Genomic DNA, 17,813 nt, shown 5'->3' with positions numbered 1-17,813 from the left:
AAAGACCTACCATTTCCCAACACCGCTTCAGGCAAATTTCTTTGATGATGGGCATTGTTCTCCTCTTCTTCAATGTTCTCTGATGTTGCTCAGTTTGCTATGTTGTTCTGTGGTTCTGCTGCTGCTCTGGTCTTTTGCTGTTCTGCTCCCAGATTCAGATGTCACAATGAGATGTAAGGGACACATGCAGGCAGGGTCATTGCAAAATTCACTGACACGTCACCTGACGTCACAGGGCAAGCCGAGAGACACGTGTAAAACCATAGCAACGTACACAAACAAAACAAACGCCTGTTAACGGACGCGAATATTGTGGACACGTCACGTGACGTCACAGGGGAAGCCGAGAGACACGTGTAAAACCATAGCAACGTACACAAACAAAACTAACGCCTGTTAACGGGACACGAATATTGTGTTGACATCGCTTCGCGTATCGCGTTGCATTGAACGCGTTGCCTAGCAACGAACACAGAGGGTACGTGACATCTTCATCATACCCGGAAGTTATGCGGGAACGCCTACTGAGTGGCAAAAAGTACTTTTCTGGCCTTGATAGCCCATACATACAAACAGAAAAGTCATATCTGATTGCATTAAACAACGTTAAACGACATTAAACTCACTTTGCCATTCGATTTCCCATTCACTTTATGCATGCGCATACCTTCTATTAAACACCGGCTTACCTGAAAACGTAAACAAACAAACGTTACTGACTGACTCCCGCTGCATTGTGGGGGTGTAGGTGACGAGTTGTTACCATTGGTTGAGCTACATTACTTTAGTTGTTGCAGCAGTTCCTACACGAAAAACGTAAGGGAACAATGATCTTTCTACGCTATTTAAAAAAAAAAAAATAGGCTATATATATAGGCCTATATATATATATATATATTTAAAATGATGTAACAGGCCTGAGGCTGCGATTATAATTATAGGCTATGCTAATGCTAATGAAAGTGTCAGTGTGCAAATGGCCTATTTCTCCTGTTGTGCTGTGAATGGAGTTTAAATTGTTTGTAGCATTGATCAGAATGACAGCCATTCAGAAAAACAGTAGCCAAATGTTTTCTGTACAGAAACTTTAGAAAGTTTCCCAGCTTGGTTAAACATATTGGTTGATTGATTTATTTAATTCATCATAAAGGAGGTAAAAAGGGAAAAGAAACATAGGCTATACAGTGAGGGGGAAAAGGGGTGGGGGGATTCAGATTTTACGGGGGCCAGTTTCGAATTGCAGCTGTCCGTAGGTGCCCTTTGAGAGCAGATTTGAAGGAGTCAAGGGATTCGCATGTCTTAATGACTGTTGGTAGGGCGTTCCACATTTTGGTGGCATAGGTGCGAAAATAATGTAGTCCCTTGATTGTGCCGAATCGGTGTGTGGCTCGCCCCGTTTCTGTTTTCCTCCCAGAATGTTACCCAGTGAGGGGTGGGAGAGGCTGGTCAGCAGACGGCTGGACTTTGAATTTCTCTAACTATAAACTTTCATGACAGCAGACAGCCTAAGTACAAATATAATTTATGAAAAGCTACTACAGTGAAGTCTGTTCACAGAAGTTGTTGTAGGCTATGTGGGGATTATCTGACGAGGTACCATTTGAGTGTGCAAAACCTTACATAATATACTACTAAATTGTTTATAGGGTCAATATAAGTAAAATAATATAGCCTTTCTACAGGAGTATCTTTTTATATTTTTCCAAAAAGAATACAAACAGCCAATAGCATATTACAAAGTTATCCCCCTCACTGGTGACAATTCCGGGAGGAAAAACGGGCAAGCACCGGGGCGAGTCATCCGGTATTCGACCAGACCCATTGCAAGGGTGAGGGTTTGAGATAGGTTGTAGTTGTAGGACTGATGACTGGTCTAACCAATGACTAGTCTAAACCAAAAACTGTCTAAACTAAGTACTGCACCCGTACTGTACTCTGTTGTCGACCCTAAGCCATTCCAGTCTGTCAAAGTGGGCAGGGGTGAGGTGGGTTCGGGGGTGAGGCCAAGTAGGAGCCTGGGAAGTTTGTTTTGGGAAGTCTGGAGCCTTGTTTTAAGGGCCTTTGAGGTACTGTGGTACCAAGAGGTGCATGCATAGTCGAAGAAACCATGCTTATGCATGGGCGTTTTGCATACATGCACAATATCGTCAACACACCTTCAGAAGGAATGTGGGGAGACCAAAGCAAACAAAATGTATCTAGGCCTAATTTATAACGAACTGAAAGATTAAACAGTCTTGACTTTTCAGCTCATCTTGTTTAACTAATCACACACAATTCACAGTTGGAAGTAAATCGCCATTTGAGTTGTCTTGTCACCACTCGTCTATCTGTGTCTCAGTCTATCTGATGTCTCGACTGACCTTTCCCATCAAGGTCACAGAGGGAAACAGACAAGAGGGAAAGAGAGCTGGGCCTGCCGCCTGAAGCGTGGATGGACATGGACAGAGGGAAGGAAGACAGGGAGAAGGTGTAGAGAAACATAGAAGTAAGTAGAGCTTCCGGCATGCCAGTCAACTAGGCTATAGTTTTCAGCTTATGGGTTGCAGGGGTCTTGTTGCCTGAGGTGAATCGAGTATAGCTTGGGGCTGCTGATTTGAGTGTGATTTGAGTGCAGCTGTGCTCCAATCACTGCAGAGGACTGTTTTCGTTAAAAAAAGAAAATGTTTTTACTCAGGTCAGGGACGCACACAAAATAATCTGCTACGCCCATATAGGCATATATGGAGATCTGGTAGTCCAGAACCGCCGATCCAACTGATATGCCTATTATAGTAAGAAGTCGGTTGGCTCATCGGATCAGCTCTCAAAATATTGATAAATCTGCAAATCCCCAACTATGGGAGTATGCTGATGTTATCATCAATATGAGTCATAGACTGGTCTAGTCTCCATATTTGGGCATGCCTGACACAGAACTCCATATATGGGCATAAAAGGGACACAGACAGATGCTGACAGACACAGGGATCTCTATATTATGGGCATAAATGGGCATATACAGTTGATCAACAGTGTGACGTAGGTGTGCGGAATATCTGTCCGAACCGCTATTACGTAGCCTATATCTGTCATCTTCACTGTTCTTGCACATTCTTCACAGTGTTTCTCTCTGTCACGTTATCTTCTCTCACTCAGCAACTTACCGGCCAAACATAACTAATTGCCACTCTCATAGGTCAGGGCTCCATTGGCAAGCCATGGATGGTACAGTTTACTTTATCTCTGGTAGGTGTAGTGTGGTCTGTCTGCCACACGGAGGCAGTGTTGTACCCATCTCTCAGCCGAATGTGTGTGGCAGTCTGCTGTGGTATGGTATGCATGCTCTGGACTGGCTTGTGAATGTTTGTTTGATTGATTGAAGTATTTATTAACAGATTGGAGAATTACAGTACATTTCAAGCACAACTCAATACAAAACTGTTAACTGTGGACGACACCATAAAGCATTACATTTGTTTGCAATATAGGGTCCACCATTTTCCATTCACCATAACATTTAGAGACGTACAAATATACACTTCTATATAGCCAAAAACAGGAAATCATCATAGGAGGTAAAAAGGGAAAAAAACATATAGGGGTGGGTGGGGAATTCAGATTTTACTGGGGGCAGTTTCGAATTGCAGCTGTCCGTAGGTGCCCTTTGAGAGCGGTTTTGAAGGAGTCAAGGGATTTGTATAAACTGGGGCTCAGAAACAGTGAGTCCAACCTTGTGCTCCCTTTTCATACACTGCCTGTAATTACATTCATACAATTCTGGACAAGGCTTATTACAGTTCCAAGAAGCACCATGATGAACGCAATGTCCGATTCTCCCCTATATTGGAATTGCAATATAGGGGACTCCATAGAGTGCACCTCCAAAGCTTCCTCTTCTGCCCACAGGGGCCACCACCACAAATTCCAACAGTTGAACCGTCTGTCGCACAAACTCTGTCTCCTCACGCAGCTTCCTCATGTCCTGGCGGCTACACCCCGCAGACTGACACAGGCTGTAGCCTGACACCAAATGGACTCGTCCACTCATTAGTCCTTTGTACACTCATTAGTTATAGACCCATAAGGTCCATTTGGTCCTCTGGACCCCCCCATGTGGAGAACCAGTGCTCTATAATATTAAGACAGTCAAAACATAATAAGGGAAAGGCCCTTTCCCTTTCCGAAATGGTGAACAACATACTGTAATAACAACAGTGACTATTAGAAACTATTTGTCACTGGCCTGAAGGAAAATCTTTTAGTGTGCCATTAACCAGCCATCCTCCCTACTGACCTCAAATATTATATTTTATCTGACCTGGCCAACAGGTTTCCATCCAAATATTGTCAGCCGTAGATTTTTCAAAAGAATAATAGTAAAGCTCACATACATCATGTACACACATACAGATTACGGGAGAGATTACCATTCATGCGTACAGTCACACACACACACACACACACACACACACACACACACACACACACACACACACACACACACACACACACACACACACACACACACACACTTTCAGTTGAGTCTAAACATGCTTGCTACACGTGGTGCTCTTTTTCGTTCACACGGCTCCCTGTCCCTCACTCTCGCTCAGACTTGTTAACCGAAACTTACTACTTACCCTCCCAGTAAAGTGTGTCTCGAGACCACGGGCCACAAGACAGGCTGAAACACACTTCCAACTTCACACTTAAATAACCCTTGGCTTGGCAGGGAGCCCCTTCATCTGTATTCAGTTGAGTAATCTTCTCAGTTCTCCTTCTCCCTTTTCTGTAGTACCACCTCATCTTTCTAGAACAAGTGTGCTTTGATTTGACTTCATACATTTATCTTTAGAGCAATGTTTCTCAAAGTGGGGTGTTGGTGGGTTTCCAGGGGGTCCCCAGCTAAATGATTAGTAAAGGGAACCAAACTGACCCTTACTGATCTGCAACAGTAACAAAGTACAAATGGAACCAAATGGAAGCTTAGCGATCCGACCAGTACGTTATGGGCATCTGTGGCCTGCTGCATTCCAAACTGGGGGTGCTTGAAGGTGAACCTTGAAAAGGTTTTGAGAACCAATGAGGCATTTGTCTTTTATTTAGGAACATCAGTCCCAGACCCAAATACACACAGGCTTATATATGTTGTATTGCCTCAGGAAGAGTTAAGAGATTTAGGGGTAGATTTTGAAGGTGCGTTTTACCAATGGAAATACATAAATTGGCCTCGCTCTGCGCACATTCGTATTATGAAAGGCATATCGGCCCGTGTTGAACGCACTGGCCCGTGTTGAACGCACACACATTATGGCTTACCGCGTTCCTGAATATTTTAGCATTGTGGGAGTGTCCATATGTTAATTATTTTCGCTTTGCGCAATTTGCTATTAAGCCCCTTGACCTAAAGACACTCAGCGCATAACGATTAGACGTGGGTCTGACCACCTCATAAACGCAACAAGCACTGTTTGATTTTACACTTGAGCGGCTCTGGGATGCTGGTAGAGTGTTGCCATGTCTGTTTATTATAAGCGGCTTCTTTTTCTGTAAAGTTGCTTGTAAATATTGGTAGTTGTACCATTTTGTGGTTGCTTTTCTTGTTTCTAAAGTGGTTATTTGGGCTTTTCTCCTAATGTTGTTTAAACCAGTGATCCTCACACAGCACATTCCCATGTCAAGGATCCCCAGATGAATGCATTTGCCCAACTAAGGACAGCTAATCCAAAAATTAAATAAAAAGATTACTTTTGAAAATAGCAGATCTATACCAGCTCACAATGCATCACATTCATTCATTAAAACTATGAACTCTGACTGCAGGGGGATATATAATGATCATTATAACAATGTGCAAGAACATATTTAAAAAGAAGGAAGAACTTTATATTTGTGGACAATCAAAATGTTTTTTTATTTTAATGTGGTGTCATTCAAATTAATCTGGATATGGCAGACTCACTATTTAGAAAATAAAAACATGGCACTTCATTTAAAATAGGTTACAGACCCCTGTTATATGCGCTTATTTTTATAGACCTATTTACTTGTTTCTATGAGACATGGCAGTTTTGCGTCTTTAAAAAAAAAATGTTGAGATTAGAAACGGCCATAATTCTTTCATTTCTCAACCTTAAAAATAAATAAAAACATCTCCATAATCCGTGGGAAATGTGCTTTCATATGCTGTATCACACCCGATTCAAGTCTTCTTCAATAAAATGCTACGAGCGAACTCAGCGAAGACCATACCATCGGGGCCACAGCATTACGCAGCACGCATTCAACTCATTCCTTCGTCGTGACTTGAATGAAATAAAATATAATAAACGTTATTTTACTGGTGTTTTTCAATAGAAACAAATAAAGAGCGTGTGTAGGCTACTGTGTGCAAGTGCAACAGTGCATATACATGCATGCACTAGGCTATATTTCTTCCGTGTCGGGATGGTGATTGAGCTCTTCAAGTTCACAGCCCGTTTGGTCTTTCATAAAAAAACGTTGATATTAGCCTATAAACACTCATGGTTCTCTCATTTCTCAACCGTTTTATTAAATGTAAAAATCTCCATATTCCTTAGGAATCTTGCTTTCATTCGCTGTATGGTACATGGTTCTATCGTTATCGAATTAATTAATTACGCATGGATTTCCAATTTGCCAATATGCTGCTATCTACTCGCAATTCCATTCCGATCTGAAAGGTGGGTCTGTTCTTTTGAGGCATAAAGGTGACAGCATGCAGTGCAATAGGAATAATTAACCCAAATGTGACAAAGGCATGTCATGTCTTCTATGGTGCCAGCCTGAAGAAATGTCATACCACGATCCCCAAAGTGCGCATTCCGTATGTGACATCAGCTGACTGGTAAAGAGAATAGTACGGACATGTTGATTGGGTACGTCTCAAACACGCCTTAAACACACCCATGACTAATTCAAGGCCGTTTTGCGCACTCAGCGGGGTGTCAAAAGTGCTTCTTAACATGCCCAAAATTGCAATATGACATACTACACGCCCCCAGATCATAATACTGTAATTAGATTAGTAATATAGAAGTAAGTAAAATAGAAGTCCTAAATCGACCCCTTAGTGGCTTGCGACAGTAAATGGCAGTTTAGCTCTGGAGAGCTGTTATACAGCAAAATGCATTATTATTAATAGTAACCTGTAAGGCGTCTTACTGGTAGTAACCGTGTTGGACTTGAGATGAGAAAGTAATTACTACAAATAAAATAATATACATAATGTTTTAAGTTTTTTACTTCTGCTTTCTCACAAAATAATGGCCTAAACATGCAATCATCAACTGGGGGATCAATAAAAGCTTCTATTTTGTCATTATGTTTGAGAAACCAGCTTGCATAATATCTACCTACTGTAGAATTGAAGGATTTCTAGGGATAGCTCTGCGATTACCATGGGGCAGCGGTGGCTCAGGGGTAGAGTGGCTGGATGATAACCGCAAGGTTGCCAGTTCAAACCCGGGCTCCCCCAGAGTTAGTGTCGAAGTGTCCTTGAGCAAGACTCTGAACCCCTAATTGCTCCTGATGTGCTGGTTGGTGCCTTGCATGGTTTATGTCGCAATCGGTGTATGAATGTGTGTGAATGTAATAGGGATGCCAGAAAGTGACCATCAGCCAGATCGAATATTCGACAGCTCTGACGATTAATTATCGATTAATTGAACCTCCCCCCCCAAAAAAAAAAATCAATATCAGATAAAACTTTTAAGATTTTATATTATGCACAAGCCATGGTCACATAACCATTATATGTTGAGTGCATGTTTTGATGGTTACAGTTTTTTAATCAGTTTTGATGAGTAAACCTTTGTGGAGATCTTCTCAGTATGCTAGTTATTGCCATTTAGGATGGAAAATGAAATCCATTTGGATTTGGGGAGAAGTAGTTTCATAAGGGGCTGGTATGAAGTACTTGATATAAACAGAAAACGTTCAGTTCACTCTACACTCTACTCTACAACTGCCTTCATTTCATCTGATTGTCTGTCTGGCAGGCACTTAACAAGCGATCGTTAACTGTGTCTGTTAGAGAGAGGGGCAGAGAAGATTGGCTTTGCTCAACTTGATTTATACTTATATTCTCAACTCTGATGAAGGTACATGTTCAATATATCATGCAGCCAGCCGTATTGATTTCGGAGACCCCAACGATTAATCGGAAAATTGATTAATCGTTGGCATCCCTAGAATGTAATGTAAAGCGCTATATAAATGCACCATTTACCAGTTACCAGTATCATGGGTAGAATCATTTGGGAACCCATATGACTTTCTAACCATCCAATGTAAATACAATATGTCCGTTAGACCTGAAGTAGCCCCTCTAAATAATTGTCTCAAACTAAATGTAACACCCAAAACACCTAAAAATCTGAGCCGGGTCTCCCGCATGTAAAGCCAACATATCTACTAGCCTAAAGATGTAGTTCCTCTTTAATAAGTGGGGGAGATATTAGACTTTTGGTCAGGCTCTGAGCCACTACTGTTTGTCGACTACCTCTTTTCACTGACGAAAAGTAAATAAAGACATAATAAAAACTAAGCTTTGATGACTGAAACTAAGACAAAATTTACTGACAATCTTTTATTATTTTTTTTAACAATATATTCATTGCATTTTTTTTTTTTTTACAAACAGACAATAAAACAAAACAATACATAATACAGACAATACAATACAATGACTTAAAATTTTACTGACAATTTAGTCAACAGACTAAAATGTTAGCGAGGGACGAGTGCAGAAGAGATCCAGTAGAACTAAAAGACAAGTCATTTTATGTTTGGTTGCGCTCAGGTGTTGCACTCTGAAAATAGATCTACAAGTTCACAATGCGTTGGGCGCGTTATTATGAGCTTGTAGATTGGCTATTTTCAGCATGCAACCAAGTGTAAAATCTGCCAAAATAATGTTTTGAGTTATGATTAGACCATGTGACAAAACAATAACCTACTGTATGTCATCTGAATTATACTGACGGCAATATTTTAACTGGATAAAACAAAACAAAAAAAGAAAGGACACTTTCGGCACTATCTTGACTTGGCAGAGTAGACGACATGGGTGGGCATTTCTCCAAACTGATCTTATCTTCTCCTGCCATTTTTCACAAAACAATCTGCACGAGTAGACTGATAAGGGATAACAGATGAGGGTGATTCCATGTGATTTAGCACATGAAACTGGTAAAGCTGCTTAAATAAGTAAAAATATGGATATGAATAGTGGATCTTGAACATTATGTAGCCAGCGTATCTTTTCATATATATATATATATATATATATATATATATATATATATATATATATATGGAAAAGTATTGTATCTGTATGAAATGTGTGGAGATGCTGAGCTGACCTATACTGGCAGTGTGCATAAGAAATGTGGGGTTAAAATGTTGTCCACTTAATACATGTTTCTACTGGGAGCTAGAGCTAGACACAGTGTGCAGACTTCCCTTCCTTTTCTAATGCATAAGAAATATGGCACTAACCAGTCCAGTGGTTTGCGAGATTAGCTCCGGACATACACAGACAGACACGTGCATAGTGAGAGACTGACCCTGAACTTGCCTGTATTTTACATGTTGGTAGCTGTTACTGTATATTAATACGAACTTTGTCTCACAAGTAGCCAGACAATTCGATACTATTGACAAGTGATTGACAAGTTGTTAGGACGCATGCAAGAGAAGGTATGGCTTGAGTAGTTCAAAAAGGATCATGAAAGGACAAACACAGTCCTAGTAACAGACTGTTTGTGACCGTGCAGACTGGAAAGCGTCTCACAGGTGTCTCACACAGCCCAGAGTTCAAGGCTGAGAGAGTTTGTTTTTTCCCTGCAGCTGTCAGAGCCCTGAGTGAGGTCGTGGTTATAAAACACCAAAACAAAAGAATGGTGAAAACGGCATTCAATCTGTAATAATCCTGAGCATCTGCTCACGATGTTACTTTCACATCATATCATACGGTACCTGCCTTAAGGTGCAAAACTATTTCTTATTCATATTTTTACATGTATTCTTATTTAGTATTATTATTATTATTATTATCTTGTTGTTATACTGTATTGTTGCAGAACATGTCCCACCACCATTTTGCTGCTTGTATACCTGTATTGACTAAATCACAAATAAATTCTACTGTAGGGCGGTATTATATGCACTGTATGGTCACCTCTGACTCAAAACTTCAATCTACAACTAAACCTCGTCGGTCTTATTAAAATAGTCCCATAGAGACTGAGGAGTGAGGACACAGGAGGACATTTGTGAGCACACTTGGTCCTCACTTAGATATAATTTCCAAAGCAGTGTGACTGTGTGACTATTAGATTGCATGAGCAGGTTTGGGCTCGAATATGTCAATGACATTTTGCAATGATTATGGTTATGATGCTATCAGTCAAATCTCTTCATAATCAACCATCCACCAGAGCTTAGACACTGCCAGTATCCTGTTTTCTCGCTTTAAAATAATTTCTACAACATGCTTTACAACTTTTTACATTTATGACAGACGTAAAAGTGCTTTTAGAGTTGTGTACTATCGACTATGCAGACTTATCTTGCCATTGGAAGCACTCATTTTCAGTAAAGCCACATTCTGCTGTCTCCTGCATTATACGCAAGGCTGTGGAGTGATATCCAACGAGCACTTCCAAACTCAAACACTGAGTCTAATCATCTGCAAGGAATCTTCTGACAGAAAGTAGCTCATAACATGTCTGCAGTGGATTTTTATGAAACAAACACTTTCTGTTAATGGGAAATTGCACCTAGTTACCACCCTGCCATTAACTTAATGGCAAGATGGCTGCAGTCTGCATATGGTCAATAGTGGTCGCTCAATGGCAGGGCAAGTTGTGGTTGATCTGGCGATGTGGACATGATTTTTGGCATTTTTGTAAAATAATAGACCCTTCTCGCAAACCTTGGAAGCCAGTTGTACCCAATCAGAATAAAATGTGAAAAATGTGAATGATACATGTTCATCATAGAGATAATATCTAACGATTTGTTTCTGGACAAAATCTGTAGGAGTAGTTGCAAAAATGGTGTTTTGAAGAAATGTAAATTATAATTATACAGGGAAGCCTATATGGTGAGTTGTCATGATCCAAGAAATCAACCTATATGCGGTTCAGAGGCCAAAACATAAAGCGACCCAAATTTGAAATATAATTTGAAAAATGTTGGGTCTCCGACGATGACTTAAATGAAATAATTGAATCATTCAAAATATGAGGAATATAGAACTAATATACTGTGACTATAGTAGTGGTACAGAACATCTGGGACTAGTGACGCCTACTATACTGTGCCGTGCAAAACCGGCAGCATGTATCTATCTATACAATTGTAATCTACTATATATGTAGATTAAAATTCAATGACCATACCCATACTTTTTTCTAAATGTCCTGCCTGTGGCTTTGAGCCTATACTCAATTTGTCAAGAATGGTTTTGAGTTCCACCTTTTCGACCCCAACCACTGCCCTGCCTGAGCACTGTGACCACCACGCTTTAATAGTCCATTTCACAGTGGTCCGTTCGCCTTTCTCCACGGGCGTCAACTGGGTTGCCCTATACTCGCCCCTTACGCACCCCCAGGCTCCCCCACTGGCATGTGTTCAAACCCAGCGGTGTTTACTAGGGCTGACCATTTAATGGGGTTAGCATTTCACTGAGGCAGCTGTTGGCACCATGTGCCTCCCCCTCCCGGCGGCTGGCCGACAGCATGCAGGCCACTGCTCCACACACTTGCTGGCGTCCCCCTAAGGACCTCCTCCCTCCACCCCCTCTCCTCTCAGCTCCACACACCCGCTAGCATCACCCCCTTCGTCCAGCCCCTCTCCTCTCACTCTCTAGCTCGGCTCTGGCCAGAAGCAGCCTCATATACTGTACATCCGCCTAATGTAGCCCTGGGTTTAATCGTTTGAGCCCTATTTTATAGGACAGCGCGACGCAAGGCGATGCATGCAACGCAAGAGTTGTGGGCGTGTACACCTTCACTATTTAACATTTTCTATACATTTTTGTTTTACACAAACACACAGACCAACCCTCTTCATCGTTGGCTATAGGCTCCTCCAGAGCCAATACTTATGTGGAAAAGCCAGAACAGGCTGAAGATGAATAAGAATAGACATAGGGCAGTGAAATATGTCAGTCACGAGATGGAAAATAAATAGTGGATAGAGAATAGAGGAAGGTATGTGATCTCTGTGACATTTAGCTGGTTAGCTGGGAGACACACACACTCATATGACTCGCTAATCAGCCGCTTATTCTTGGCAGACTGCTTGTCACCTGCCAACATAATTCAAGGTGACAGGCATCAAAGACACAGGCAAATCCATGCAGGCGCTTACACACAAGCTCTCACTCACTCACACACACACACACACACACACACACACACACACACACACACACACACACACAGGCTCGGATGCTTTCATTGTGTGACTATTATGAGAAGTTGACATATCGGTGTCTCTATCAGCCATCTGCCTGGAGTCTGCCATAATCATCCCCAGCATCTCTCTGCATGATTGAGAGCTGGCAGAAGGGCCCTGTGCCTCTACGTGTTTTTTGAAGAGACAGAAGAGATTATGAATGTGGATCATCCTGTCCCACCCTGCCTCAGGACAGGGATTCTGGGGAGTCTTGGGAGAGTTGCTGGTGGTGGGGAAGAGCAAGGTCAGGGTGACAGTTGTCGGACCCCCCTCTCTCTCCATACCACTTGGTTGGAAAGTGATACCACGGACAGCTGAGGCTGCTTCTGTCACTCTCAGGGTTAATTTGGACCATCTTAACATTCACTGATGAGTAATGAACGTGGAACTGCGCGGTAAATGGAAGTCTCAGCATCTGCTTCTCTCACTCTCACTCTTATTATCCCTCTCTCTTTCCATCCCTCTCCATCCCGTTCTCTCCCTCGCATCTCTTACGGCCCGGGCTACACCAGGCTTTTCAAAGAACGCATACTGTATGATTTGCGTGTACAGCGTGTTTGGAATTGATTGATATCAATGATACCGGCTACACCAGGCGCAGATACACAAGCCCCTCATATACGCAGGCTTTAACCTTTTGACTTGGTCCCTTGTTTTGTTTCTTCTCTTTGTTGAGGGGCACTAGCCCCTCCTATACACAGGTTTAATGTTTGTCTAGTTAGTTCAATGTTTGTTTTGTAAACGCATTGACAATGAAGGGAAATTTTACGTCATAATGTGTCATTTACGTCATATTGTCCTTTTTATTGTTAATGGCGTTTAATGTTTGTGTTTGCACCGTTTGTTTTACATCACTATTACAACACCTAATCAACATGAATTAAACTTTAATATATTAGCGCCCCTCACTTCACACGGGTGTGATTTTTATTCATCTATTCTAACACTTGCTTGAAGCTGTAAAATGTAGGGAGCTTGTACTGAAAAAGAATTCCCCCACTCTTTGATGTGACATGAATGTTCTAATAATAATCTGATTATTCCATTGATGATTCCATCTGCCTTGAGTCCACATTTATAACATAGTGCAATGTGTTGCAAAGTTGCAAGATACTGTATAGTTATAGGTTAATCTGAAAGTTGATGTGCATTGAAGTGGATTGTTTTATGAAAATCATCTTTTCACCAGAGGGACATAGACGTACAGCTGTAAAAAGGGAGGAAAAAAGAAAGATTTGGGGATTTGGGAATCCTCAAAAAGTCAACATTTTATAACCGTTTTATTGTGAAGCAACAAATTGCCTATTGTAAAGAAATGTGAAGGTTTTAATATTTGTGTGCACTGCAGTCAGTGCAGTGTGATGCTGCATGCCCAAACCTGGTCTAATTACATCTCACTGTGACCTGGAGTTTAAATACAATTTACAATACAGTAAACGGTATCAAAGCATCATCAGTGTCATTTAAAAATGTTTGCATTGGCTATTCAAAAATAGCAGATATACAAGCACACAGGGTCGTGCCGTGCTGCTATTTTGAACATTTTTGAAAAATCTTTCAGACAGCAGAATCGGCCTCAGGTCACTTTCAACCTTGGCAAAAAAACCTAAAAACACCCACTAAACAAAGTAAACATTTGTTTAGGGTCTTGTGATTGTTTCAGGGTCTGAGATGATAATTATTATTTTTCTTTCTTTTCTTCTTTATTGGGACCTAGTGTGATAATGCACATAAAATGAATCATCTGTGATAATTCTACCATTTGAACCACTTTTTGAACCTGGCATCCCTATTTAGGCCACGTCATTATAGGCAGAAATTCTATTAAAAATAATTCTAAACTTTTCAAAGAAATTTCACATTTCGATATTCTGTGCTGCTTTTGTATGAATCTAAATCGATTTTGGTTTGTTTTTCGACTGAAACAAAGGACCCCATGTAAGCTTTTTACCCCCAAAAACCTTGGACCAGGCATCGGGCGAAAACCTTCAAAGAAATGTTTAAACATGCATTGTGAGCTTGTACATCGGCTATTATCGGTGCGGGACACAGCTGTACGATGGAGTATAAAACAGTTTAAGTGGTTAATGAATGTCCCCCTGCTTCCTCACAGTCAGGCTGCGTATCAAGTAGGCCCTAAAATAAACAGTGCGGAAACAGAAGGAGGCTCCATGGACACTAGATATTCCTCCTCCAAATGGGACACGCAAAGTTCCACACACGCCAGACGGGCCAGCGCGTGGGTACAGGGAGTTATATATGGGTCTGGGATTTGGGGAGGACAGAGTGCTAATGGGTCAAAAAAAATAGTGCTATGTATAGGGTCTAGGGTTTCCTTTAGTGGGTCTACATGAGCCGTCCTACCAGATGCTCTGTTAACCATAAGTTACGATCACATGTCTCCTTTTCAAATATTTTAACCACTTACACCCTATTACAAATGAATTAGTATTGCTAATTAAAGTTTCGCGTTTCGTTTATTTGAAAGATATTTTTAAGAAGTTTTAAATGTTTTGAGAATTCCTGTAAATTTGTGAAATTGTTGCCTTTAATGATGTGCCCAGAATAGGGATATCAGGTTGAAAGTGGTTAATGAATGGTCAGTGTTTGAAAGCGTTATGTGATGTTATTTGATGCTTTTAGTGATCAGTTTCAGGGTTAATCAAACTGGACGTGGGCATCAACAGTTGGCCTTAGGCTTAGCAAGGCTCTCACATGCAATCACATGCACAGTGGTGGAAAGCCCACAACGTGTTGCGTAGATGTGCTATTTTAATAGAATTGATATGATACCTTGCGAAATGGGACATTCTGCACATTGGTGACTTGAATATTTTGATGCCAATTATGTTGTACTTTTACTCAAGTAAATTGTGATTACCGGAACTGGACTTTTACTTGTAAAAGAGTATTTCTTCATCGCATTATTGGTAATTAATTATTATTATTACCAATTCATTATTGGTAATTATTAATACAGTACTTTTTCCACCACTGCAATTGTTCCTAAAACAAACAGACACACAAGAGACACAGGCTTTTTTCATCTGATTTGTTTCTCAAATCTGAGCTTTGGGTTCTGTTATTTGCAAGCGATCAGATTTTGATTTGTGGGTTCAGAAACATTCTCGACCTATACCTCTCTCCCACCTCCACACCTGATTGAACCTGCCTCCCCTCTTTTCCCCAGCCAATCACTCACTTCCTTTACTGAAATAACTGCAGCCAACCTCTCCTCCATAACCTCCGGCATGAAAACCTTCACCTGCATCCTTGACCCTATCCCCTCCACCTTAGTTATTGCCTGTCTCCCTGTTCTCTCGCCACTCATCACCACTATAATAAACACCTCCCTGTCCACTGGTCCCTGTCCCTGTCCCTGCTCTCAAGCTTGCTGCCATCACCCCAATACTAAAAAAGCCTGGACTTGACCCCAACTGTCCTCCTGTCTGCCGACTCTGGTCACCTCTCCATTCTCATCCTCCTCGACATCAGCGCCGCCTTCGACACCATCAACCACTCCATCCTCATCACCCGTCTCCAGTCTTCCCTCGGGTTTAACCGGCACTGCCCTTTCCTGGTTGGCATCCTACCTCTCCGATCGACAACAATTCATCTCCATCAATAACTGCAACTCTTCCACTGCCCCAGTTACCCATGGTGTCCCCCAGGGTTCAGTACTTGGTCCCCTCCTCTTCATCATATACATCCTCCCACTAGGACTTCAGTTCCACTCCTACGCCGATGACACACAGCTGTACCTCTCCACCAAAGCCATCACCCCAACCACCCACTCCACTCTCACTGCCTGCCTCACAGATATAAAAACATGGATGCAAAATAACTATCTCAAACTCAATTGCAATAAATCGGAAATCATCATCATCGGTCCCAACTCCCTCACCAATTCCACCCAAGGTTTTTCATTAAACATTGATGGATCCACTGTCACACCCTCCACCCGCATCCGCAACCTTGGCATCATTTTTGACCCCACCCTTTCATTCCTCCCCCATGTTAACCAAGTCACCAAAACCGCCTTCTTCCACCTCAAGAACATCGCCTGTCTCTGACCCTCTCGGTCATTTTCCACAGCTGAAACACTCATCCACGCCTTCATCACATCCCGCCTTGTTTACTGCAACAGTATCCTCTACGGCACCACCTCCAAAGTCCTCAATAAACTGCAATATGTCCAGAACTCAGCTGCCCGTCTGCTCACCAGTACCCGTTCCAGAGACCACATTACACCAGTCCTCTGTGACCTTCACTGGCTGCCGGTTAAACAAAGAATCCACTTCAAAACACTCTTGACCGCCTACAAAGCACTAAATAACCTGGCTCCCCCATACCTCTGTGACCTCTCGCTCCCTCAGGTCTGGTGATGCAAACCTCCTCGACGTCCCCGAAACCAAACTCTGTACGTGGGGTGACAGAGCTTTTGCCTTTGCTGCCCCAACCCTGTGGAATGCCCTCCCTAAGGCACTCGGATGCCCCCACCCTCCAAACTTTCAAAACCACCCTCAAGACCCACCTCTTCAATATTGCCTTCCCTAGCTAACCCTTTTCACTGTCTTTTAATGTTCTTTAGCTTTTAGTGTTTTTATTCCTTTTTTTCTAATAAAGTTGTTTTTAATTTGTTGTTACCTCTGTAAAGCCCCCCCATGTAAAGCGTCTTTGGGTACTCAGAAAAGCGCTATATAAGTTTGAGATATTATTATTACCTGCCTTGGTTGCCTATGGAACAACATAGGCATGAATGATGCTTAATTTATACTCTGTCGTACGACAATCACAACACATTGTGAGCTTGTCAGTTACCTATTAACGGCAAGCAAAACCATCATGTGACGAAACACAAGTCAGGCGTCAGTGTCCGACTGTCCAGACTGACACACACATCTTCACAAACGGATTTGAATCACATTTCAAACCAGGAATTTGGCTCAAAGCTGATTAGCAAAATCAATTTGCTGTTCAGACTCGATTTTTATCAATTCTGATTCCAATCTGGATAGGCCAAAAGTCAGATTTAGGCTGCCAGTGTACTGTGAACATAGCCTGACAGGCATTTGGAAGCGAGAAAGAGAACCTACATGCATCCATTAGTGTGTGGCCATTAGTAAGAACAACAGTCTGTATATGAGAGAGGGTAGCTATTTTTCTCTGTCACTTACAACTTCCTCCAAAGTGTGGGAAGCATTGCAAACGGTCAATTAGTTGTGACACGGAGAAGGTAGACGGTATCAGACTCCCAGCTCCTCTATCGTCATACCTGGCCATGCACACAATACATGACTGTTCTAATTCGCATTATTAAGCTGTAGGTTCTTGAGATTATT

Source organism: Protomyctophum parallelum (genome assembly GCF_964188405.1).
Source record: "Protomyctophum parallelum genome assembly, chromosome: 21".
In the NCBI taxonomy this organism is placed as follows: Eukaryota; Metazoa; Chordata; class Actinopteri; order Myctophiformes; family Myctophidae; genus Protomyctophum; species Protomyctophum parallelum.
The sequence above is the reverse complement of the archived record's forward strand: the minus strand, read 5'-3'. Positions refer to the sequence as shown.